Genomic DNA, 10,839 nt, shown 5'->3' with positions numbered 1-10,839 from the left:
ATCAGCACCACCGTGATTCCCTCCAGCAACCTACGTCACAAAGGGAACACGCTCATCAAAGCAGTCGAACTCAAGTACAATCTCCTTACTCTCTAAGGTTGAATTGCTAGTATTATTCTGTCAGGTTGCGGTTTAAGAAATAGTGTCTAATGCTGGTTACTCCGGACTCCATTAAATTTCTGTAACATCACCCCTTTCCTCACTGCTGTACGAATGTGTGTGTGTGTGTCTGTATGTGTGTGTTCGTTTAGTTTGTGTGTAGAGTAGTTCAATAAAGTATTGTTTGATTTTTACAGACAAGTGCCTTGATTTTGTTTACAAGTTATTTTCTTAAACTGTCGATTCAGTTACCTTGCTCATAATCAGTGATTATAACTGCATGATAATATCATCGATGGCCACAAGAATAATATCCTGCTCCAGAAGTGGTAAGATATTCTAAACTCAACTTATCGGTGGATGAATAGTTGATAAAGTGTTAAATATCAATTCTGAATCATTCACTGGTTAACTCAGTCCTGATTCACGGATTCGGATACCTTTGAGTATATTGATCCTGAATTCTGTATATTGGTTGAGAATTAACGCGGGCAGTTTAACCTAAATTGTAAACATAAAACAAGTCACTTGTGTTTGTATCTTCTCTATTGATCCTGACGATGGATTAGAAGCAGGAAAACAAGTCTTTTGTGTTGATGTGATGTATTGTGAGTGTTGAGTAGTGCCTATTGTTTGTGCAAGACTGAAATGTGCCGCCATTTCGTGTAATTGCTGTCTTTGAACTTTATCAGCACGTAGGCTTCCGGGGTAACCCTTAAGTCCTCATGCGCATCCCTCGCTGCCGTATTATAAACAACTCCGTTAGCTAAGCGAAATTAAATTAATTAGGCTTGCTGATGCTGAATGCGGTGTGTTGTGGAACTCTGCTGAAGTGATTTAACCCTTTCACATCTCAACTCTAGCTAACATTATAGATCTCTCTATCTTGTGTTTCCTTTATTCAAGCCCACCTTTGAACTCTCCTCTCTCTTTACTTGACTCAGTCATTTAGTTTATGGCAAACATATGAATTCCAGCTAATTGCCTTACAGCCACAGTATTGCATTAGTAATCCTAAATCTATTGTCAATTAGACCAGCCATTCAATATTCCTTTTCTTTTGTTATCTATTTTTTTATTTAGGTTTTCTAATTTTGTTTCTTTCCATTAATTTATTTCCATTCAGTTGTTCTCATCCCCTATCCATTTTTACCCTAGGTGATTCTTTGACATTTTAGCACCACCATTATTGATACCACCGTACGCCCAGTGTTATCTTTATTTATTTTAAAGTGCCCCTATTATGCCTTTTCGAATATTACCTTTCATGCAGTGTGTCATGTAGCTGTATGTGAACATAAACTATCTGCAAAGTTGTGAAGCCGACAGTACACGATAAATAAAGTTATTGTCTATCAAAAAAAAAGAGTCGGCTCGCAATCGCCTAAACGAGTCTTCAGGAATTCAAATCTTATTCTGTTACGGCTCTACGTCACGAAGTAACACATTTGCATAATGTCTGTCCACGTTCTACGTCACCAACGTCACCACAAACAGTAAAATATCCATGTGGTTAACATCATATCGAGAAGACGCTGCTGTTTTTTGACCTTGCATGCATGTAAACCTGTTTTAGGAGACTCATAAAACAGTATTAGTAACCTTAAAAATGGCATAATAGGGGCACTTTAAATAAAGAATGATCCATCCTATCGTCTATTTATTTTAAATAAAGAGAAGACACTATTTGATCGATTCTGTTTATTTCAAATTCATTTTATTATCACCAATTCCTGTTGCGACATCGTTTTATTCAAGTGTACACCAAATAGCAACAACTGTTCACTCGCAAATTGGCATAAAGGGGGTCGACACAAACAATAGCAGAACTATTGGTTTATTTGATCCACCTGCCAGTCAGTCTCCCTTCCTTAACCTCGTTGCACTCTTTCTTGTCTTTTCTGTCTCCTACCTCCCTTTTACTCCAGCCATTTCTAAAACCGAACCTGTGAGAATCATCCAGTGATCATAGAGAATTCAGTGTTGACCAAGACATTAAACAGCCCTGTAAAATCTCTTCCCCCATAGCACTCCACGCTCTCTCTTCAAACTTTGGCATCCTACTCAGCCTAAGTCAAACGAACTAAGAAGAGAACAGTAAGCGAACTGCTATTCATCTAAAATCTTCCAAACAAAACTTGTTTTACGTCCACACGTGTATGGGGTCAATCCTATAAGAAAACTACTACAATTGTTGCTGTTAGCATTTTCTTCCTGTCAGGAAGAAGATATAACAACAACAAAAATCCCTCCAGTAGGGCAGTGTAGTTGTCATTAAAAACACTATTTTGTTACCTTTTTGCTTTAACTTGTCTCTTCTCCTCTTTCTCTATCTCTTCAGCCGCCCCATCCCGTAATCACAACTTTTCCCCACAGGGAACACAAGTTAGCGGTACACTTCACCAAGGGTCCATGTTCCAGCACACAACACTGAACTGCTCATTACACACTCAGCTCACATACCCCTGTTAAAGATCTGTGTCAGTTTCTTCCAGGTTTCCCTACTGTGTAACACCCACTCACACAAGACCAGCTGGATGACCACATAATGGCATTGTGGTACAGGACCCAAGTGCCAGCTACAGCCACAAAGAGCTTGCAAAGATCACTGGATCCCTGAGCCACACGCTAATAGCCACACTCAAACTCAGCGATAAACAAGCCACGCATCTCCAGAAAGAGTTGATCCACTCACAGCGACGCATCGACCAGCTAGAACTGAAAGCAGAGAACCATCAGGAAGCATCCAGAGGGATGAAGCAGAGTGCCAAAGAGGAAGTCGAAAGACTCAAAGAATGCTGATGAGCACCACACAAGAGCTAGAACAAACAAAAGCTGCACAACATAATCTGGCTGACAAGCTACAGCACGCTGAGCAGCTACTGGAAAGAGCCAAGGCCGACTTCAGAGACAAGAACGCCAGAATAAAATCCCTTGAAACCCACCTTGAAAGGTCAAGAGATGAGATCGACAGCTTGACTCAACAGCTTGACCACATGAGTGACGAATCCGACACGATCAGAGAGGAACTCAAGCATGCCTACAAGCTGCATCCTGAACCAACAAGGACGAGTCGGCCCCTGGTCTCACCCCTGCCCAGGAGAGCTGCGTCACCAATCCAGGGCGTGCCATACAACAAGAAAAGCAAGGGAGCACTAAATATCTCTCCAGCTCACTCTATTACCTAGCTGACAAGAGGAAAGACCTTGACAAGTTGGCCAGGAACATCATCAATTTCACGCTGAACGCAGCAGGAAGTCAAGATGTTCAGGCTTACCTACAAGACATAGACTTTCATTTGGAAATGAAATGTGACCGACAGAGACAGACTGTATTTGCTTTGGACAACCTCTAGGTGCGGAGCTTCTTGGACGGACGGCCTGCACATACAAAGTCAGACTACCACCTGCTCCGACAGAATTCGCAGACCTAGAGTATGATCAAGGACTAGAAACCAAACAGGGCCAGCATGAAACACCTCAAGCCTATTATAACAGACTCAGACAAGCAGAGGTGGGATTAAGTCACACATGTGCAAGTCACAAATAAGTCTCAAGTCTTAACCTATAAGTCTCAAGCAAGTCCAAGTAAATTTTTGTGAGAATCAAGTAAGTCAAGTCAAGTCGTAGCTTGGGTCAAGCAAGTCATTGTCAAGTCATACAAATGTTGATGATTTAAAAGAATTTATATATTAAAATAACTTAAAACTACAGTAGTTATGGACTATGGGAGTTTTATTTGCAACAAAAAAATTGCAATATGCATTTCTACTCAAAAGGTGTCCACATACAGCTGAGTTGTTAATACAATAAAAATCTAAAAATAAAAAAATTAATAAACATTAAAACTACATAGCATAAAATGTAAATGTAACTGAAATTAGTCCAACATAAAAGCATGAAAAATATTTAGGTACAGCTGTTTCAATATGCCTCAAACATTGCAGAAGACCATGAAAAAGTATTAAACAATTCAAGTATAATGGTTTCTATGCCACCAAATGGCATTCTTCAATCAGGCATCACCTTTATGGGACATTAACACATCCTTAAGTTAGATCCTTCCTTTTTTAACAAAAGAATAACAACAAGAACAAATATTAATAATTGAATCACACAAACCTTGTACCTGTTTATAATGTACATTATTAATCTGTCTATGTGTGTGTGTGTGTGTGTGTGTGTGTGTGAGTGAGAGAGAGAGAGAGAGAGAGAGAGAGAGAGAGAGAGAGGAGGGGGAGATTTGAGTGAGTGTTTTATTAATATTTGTGAGTGAATGTGTGTGCGCGTGTATGAGTGAAAGTGTATTGTTTGTTTGCATGCGCATGGCTGTGCTTGCAAGTTTGAGGGTTTTTGTTTTGTTTTGATTTTTTGTGTAAGCATGGTTGGGTATGCATCCCCATAAACTATCCTTAGGTTTTTCACTCAAAAAACAAAACAAAAACAAAACTGACATTTCCTTATAAACAGTGAATAACCATTTACAATGCACTGAACTTGCAAAACATTAAATTTGATAGTGCTCACAAACTGTATTTTAATGCAGCCAAATTTTCAATAAAACTGTTTTCACAGGTATATCTTTTTTGTTTCTGATGTAAGCCAACGGGATGGATATGAAATAGAAACTGAAATGCTGCCCATTAAGACTACCAGCTCTCCGTTAGATGTTAATCTGCACAAAATCCTGGGTTCGCAACTCTGTATGATTTTTTTTCCTTTTATGCATCCCCATAAACTATCCTTAGGCTTTTCACTCAAAAAAAACAAAACAAAAACAAAACTGACATTTCCTTATAAACAGTGAATAACCATTTACAATGCATTGAACTTGCAAAAAATTTAATTTGATAGTGCTCACGAACTGTATTTTAATGCAGCCAAATTCTCAATAAAACTGTTTTCACTGGTATATCTTTTTTGTTTCTGATGTAAGACAACGGGATGAATATGAAATAGAGACTGAAACGCTGCCCATTAAGACTACCAGCTCTCCGTTAGATGTTAATCTGCACAAAAAAATCCTGATTCATAATCACGACGCCGTCTAATTAAATCAAATACACATAAGATGAAGACAATGGCTGTGCTGTGATTTCGGCTATGTTTGCATGTAAAACAGAGTTCAAAGCGACAGAATATTTTTTTTTTTAACAGCCGCTTGCTGAACAGAGCAGACGCAGAGAGAGGTGTGTGCGCGCTGGGAAAACAAAACCTCGTGCTCGTGCGGCAGTACCGGCGAGTCTCAGAAACTAAATAAGGTTTGTCCAAGAAGTCGCTAGATTTGTCGCTAGGCGCTTTTTTGGAAAAAAGTCGCTAAAGGGGTCTGAAAAGTCGCTAAATCTAGCGACAAAGTCGCTAAGTTGGCAACACTGTGTCCACGCTCTTACGTTAGCTCTCTCTGCTTGCCTGCTACGTCACTTGGTTAGGTTTTGGTGCTTTCAAAAACAAACAGATATTTATTGAATGAAAGTCCAAGTCAAGTCTCAAGTCATGAATATCAAGTCAAAGTCAAGTCAAGTCTTTTATGAATATTTGTCAAGCAAGTCTCAAATCCTAAAATTTGTGACTTAAGTCTGACTCGAGTCAAGTCATGTGACTCGAGTCCCCCACCTCTGCAGGCAAGCATATTTTGGGGCACTTAATGAACCTCACATGGATTCAACTTCAGGACTCTCTTCCTGAGAAACCTCCATCCTGGGGTAAGTCACCACCTTGGCGTCATGGCCTGTCCGCATGATGACAACGCAACAGTTGAGGGACTTAGCACACAAAGCTCACAGCAAGCAGAAGATGGCCTCAGAAAAGGGAACTAAACTACGAGCAGTCTTTGACATTAACACTCAAGACCAAGGACTAGCCCTAGGAAACCTGGGAAACCAACTGGACATCCAAGGGAGAACGACAAACAGCCCCGGGAGCAACCAGCCCAAGGAACCAACGACGAAATCCACTCAGGCGTCAACCAAATCAATCCCACACTGAATCCACACAACAGCAAGAGACTGTGCCAGGCATCAACACACAAGAACTGATACAGATGCTCATTAAAGAACTGCTCAAACGCAATGAGGAGGACAAGAAAGACAAGTCATATTTGGCATGACTTGAGGTGAAACAAGAGGACAACGATCACCTGGTACACACTATCACCCAGATCAGTAACAACCTACCTCACACTCACCCTCAAAACATCCCAAATCATGCAGCAACATCATCAAAGGAAGCAGAGACTCAAACTGCGTGGTTAGCAACAGAGTCAGAACCTGTCCCAACACCTGTTGACTCGCATCAGAGAAACCTCCAGCACCCAGAGGAGGATGTAACCATTCAAGTACCAGAGAGAGCCATCTTGGTCGTTTGTCACCCTTCCGAGCAACAACAGTGTTGTATTTATATACTCCTTGAATAACTAAATACTCCAACACACATCTCAGCAATCCAAAAATCCTATTCCAAATAAAAAAAAAAAGATTTGGTCTTACCTTCAGATTGAGAGCACAGCCCACTGGTTAGAAATTCTCAGGGGTTCCGTGCCAAACTCAGTCAGGTCCGGATGCTCTTGAGGCTCAATGGAATTAATATTCAGGTTGAGATAATAGGTTACAAAGAATAAATTTACTCTGAGACTTTTTTAGAGAGGATTAACGCATCACCATATTAAATCGCTTCGCTTTAATAAACAAATTCAGAATAAAAATCAACACAACAAGCGAGAAGTCTTCACCTCGAGATGCGGCCTTGATCTCATACAAGCATCACAATATATAGCCCGCATGGGCGTACATAGAAAATGCCTTTTTTGTACATACAAGTTAAGCTCAACACAATACTCCCTCCTTTCAGCACTTATAGTATGTGTTGTTGTCAAGCAGAGAATACAAACATTTTGTTTTCATCTGTAACGTCTTTCCATTACACAAGAGAGAGATGTACGTGAGCTCTGATCTACTTCTTTGCATGTTTTGCTGCACGTACATTACACATCAAGCCTGAGCAAATCACACTTACAAACAAAATAAGATATCACACACTTCTATATATTTCCATTTACAGACGGCGCTGACACTTTTATAAATTTAAAGCGTCAACCTCGCCTGATAAATTATCCAGCTGAACATAACTCCCATGTACAATCATCTTTTTTACCATTTTCAGTAATCTTTTATTTATTCGCTCTTGCTGTCTAATTAATCTTAACATTCCTCTTCCTTCAGAGATTATCTCCTCTTGACTGTGTTCCGTCTTCGCTTCTTCTCTTCCTTGCCTCCAGTTTTGTAGTCTTTTTCTGTTCCTTGTCGTACTGCCTTTGCAGACCTTGCACAATCAAATCACTTGTATCAATTTCTATTTTATCTGTTTTGTTTTTTTTTGCTATGAGAGTGGGATTGATCAGGAGATTTCACCTCATTTGTCGGATCTATGGAATTTGATATGACACCCTCTCTTGAACTGGATCTGATCAAATCTCAAGTAAATTGTCCTGTTTTTGGCAATCTAACTTCAATACATCTCAATAGTATAGTACCTTTTTTCTCACTTGTATATGGCCATTCAATGTATACATCAAAAATATTTTTTCGATTCCTGAATAACGTTGTTTCATAAAATCTACTAATTTCCCATCTATTAAAAGGAACTGGTTTTCTAGGAAATTCATGCACATAGCACTGTGCGGTTCCATCGTTTTCCAGAAAAGCATTCAATACATCTAAGGAAAACCAAACCCTTTCCACAGTTCCCGGTTGAGTTTTGCCTCTTGTTAGGAACTGCCCTATGGTCATTCCAGCCACTTGGGCTCCGTTCTCCTGTATTGTTACTGCAGCCATCTGTATAAAACACGTATAAAAATGCCAGTCCATAAATTCAACAAGAAAAAGAGGAAAACAAATGAGATTTAAGCCAGTTTGGTTTGTGAATGAAAAATTTTGCACATAAAATCAAGAAATTAACAACATATTCAAGAGATAACGATTTTGGGTTTTTGTAATAAAAAATAACATCTTTAAGCATTAAACTGTGGGTCATATTAGTTGGGTTAAAAATAAAAAAATTTAAATCAACCCAAAATTTATTGGTTATACTACAATCACAATAAAAGGGCAGCTGTTTCTTCAACAAGACCACAAAATGAGGAAATTTCATAAACATCAAAATATTTACAGATAGATTAATTAAACCCGTCGCTCTTTTAAAGGTGCAATGTGTAATATTTTTGAGAATCTGTTTACAGAAATGCAATGTAACATACAAAACGTCTCCAGGTTACGTATGTAACCATGGTTCCCCGAAGGGAACGAGACGCTGCATTGGAGAACGCTTTGGGAACTCCCCCAGTGTGACCACAAAAGTATTGTATGTAATTCTGTTTTTTGTCAGAGTTGGATTCCAAAATCTACGGCCACGACAGTTTACAGATACAAGATTGTGTGTGTTTGTTAAGAGTACAACTCCAAAATGTACGACTATGACAGTTTACAAACACAACGCTTGTTTTCACAACAACTCTGTTACACGCACGACATGCGAATTGCGACCACGAATTGCGGTGTGCGAAACGACTGTCAAAAATACGTCATCATTGTCACAGGCTATTTTAAACCACCGTTTTAAACCACTGGTGCCAAAATGCCCAATAGTATGTTCCGAAGGCAGCAGTTTCAGGACCGCAGTTCTAGGACCCTATGCTTTTGTAACAGCAATTAAACTGGGCTCATTGCTTGGTTGCACCACAATATGTGTTATTAGCCTGTCCTTTTGGCAGTACTTTAGATTACTCTGGTTGATGTTTGAAAGGCATGGCCAGCGGTTTGCCTTCTGAACTGATGAGGCCAGAAACTTGCTCCAAGAATAAATATGCATTCTTGAATCATTCTTGAGTCTTGTGTCTTGCCTCATTACAAACTTTTAAATATCTGGCTGTAATTTAGTGACGGCAAATGCTGATTTCATTTGATTCTATCTTTATTATACCTGATAATGAGCTAGTTAAACTTAAGGGGGCTATCAATAGTTCTCAGTTATAATGCACACCTTTTAGATTTTTGATATTTATTAAAATAAACTGTCAAATCATATGTAAATATTGCTGTTTTTTTCTTTATGAATATGGGCTCAAGCACAAAATATGCCATAATTTAAATCTCAATAGCATTTGAGGAGAATGACTCACATTATTTATATACGTATTTAAACAAGAATACGTGTATTTATACACATTTTGTATTTATACACACATATTTGCGTATTTATTTATTTCTACACACATTTACTTATTTATGTGTGTATTTATTTGTTTTTAATTTCTGCAGGTTTGGTCCTCCATACCTAAACAGCTGTATTCTAATTCTTTAAACACCTAAATGTACACTAAGAGCTAATCTTACCTACTATAGTTAAACTATCTCTGTAATATTACTCCTCTCTGTCATTAGTGATAACTAACCCTTAAACATGTCCGAATTTGAAAAAGAAAAAAAATCACTTACCTGAGATGATGAGTGAGCGCTTGGCTGCTGATCCGCCATTTTGGCACCAGTGGTTTAAAACGGTGGCACTTCGTGGAATCGATTCATCTTCCCTCGGATAGTAATGCCCGTGACAATGATGACGTATTTTTGACAGTCGTTTCGCACACCGCACTTCGTGGTCGCAATTCGCATGTCGTGCATGTAACAGAGCTGTTGTGAAAACAAGTGTTGTGTCTGTAAACTGTCATAGTCGTACATTTTGGAGTTGTACTCTAACAAACACACACAATCTTGTATCTGTAAACTGTCGTGGCTGTAGATTTTGGAATCCAACTCTGACAAAAAACAGAATTACATACAATACTTTTAAATTACGCACGAGTAAATTAAAATGACACACAAATGCTTTGAATTACGTACGAGTAACTAGGGGGTGTCTGCCCACTGACTGACCACCGAGAGGGGCGTGGTAGGCCGCAATGGGCGCCACGTAGACTTTCAGGGTGGAGTGGGTCAAACCTGCAGAGAGACGGGCCTGCAGGAACTCCAGCACTGTACCAACCGGGCAGTTAACTGGGTCGAGCTGGCGATCTCCGCACCAAGAAGTGAAAAGTTTCCACTTCAAGGCGTACAGTTTCCTCGTAGAAGGAGCTCTGGATTGGAGGATGGTCTCAACAACCTCGGTTAAGAGACCAGAAGCTATGAGTTGTGCCCCCTCAGAGGCCACACCCATAACTTCCACAGCTCCGGGAGGGGGTGGAATATTGTGCCCTCCGCCTGTGAGAGGAGGTCCCTCCTGACGAGAATCTCCCATGGAGAATCATGTCAGAGAACCATATTCGGCTCGGCCAGAACGGGGCTACTAGTAGCAGACATTAAAATACCCAGGAATATGTACTGCTCTCAATGAAAGGATTTTGCCCTGGGACCACACAAGGATCTGGTGCACCAGATTGTACAAGGGGTGCGAACGCAGACCTCCCTGGTAGTTGATATAAGAGACCACCGCTGCGTTGTCGGTGCGCACTAGCACATGGCGATCTCATAGGTCCGGGAAGAAGTGCTTCAAAGCTCGAAATACGGCCAGCATCTCCAGGCAGTTGATGTGCCAAGTTAGATGGCGATCGCTCCACAGACCGCGGGCAGGGTGGCCTCTCATGACCGCACCCCAGCCAGTGAGGGATCTGTCGCTAGCGTTACGCGGCGACAAGGAGCTCCGAGCACTGGGCCCTGAGACAAGAACCAAGGTTTCCTCCACATGTCCAAGGCTC

The 10,839-nt window shown here is 40.2% G+C and overlaps 1 pseudogene; it reads left to right on the top strand.

The window, feature by feature from the left end:
• Positions 1 to 2,623: 2,623 nt before the first annotated feature.
• On the top strand, positions 2,624 to 3,287 carry LOC107675674 (ribonuclease Y-like; annotated as a pseudogene).
• The last annotated feature ends 7,552 nt before the right edge of the window (positions 3,288 to 10,839 follow it).

The sequence above is a fragment of the Sinocyclocheilus anshuiensis genome, unplaced genomic scaffold, assembly GCF_001515605.1.
Source record: "Sinocyclocheilus anshuiensis isolate Anshui unplaced genomic scaffold, SAMN03320099.WGS_v1.1 scaffold2394, whole genome shotgun sequence".
NCBI lineage: Eukaryota > Metazoa > Chordata > Actinopteri > Cypriniformes > Cyprinidae > Sinocyclocheilus > Sinocyclocheilus anshuiensis.
The sequence above is the reverse complement of the archived record's forward strand: the minus strand, read 5'-3'. Positions and strand labels throughout refer to the sequence as shown.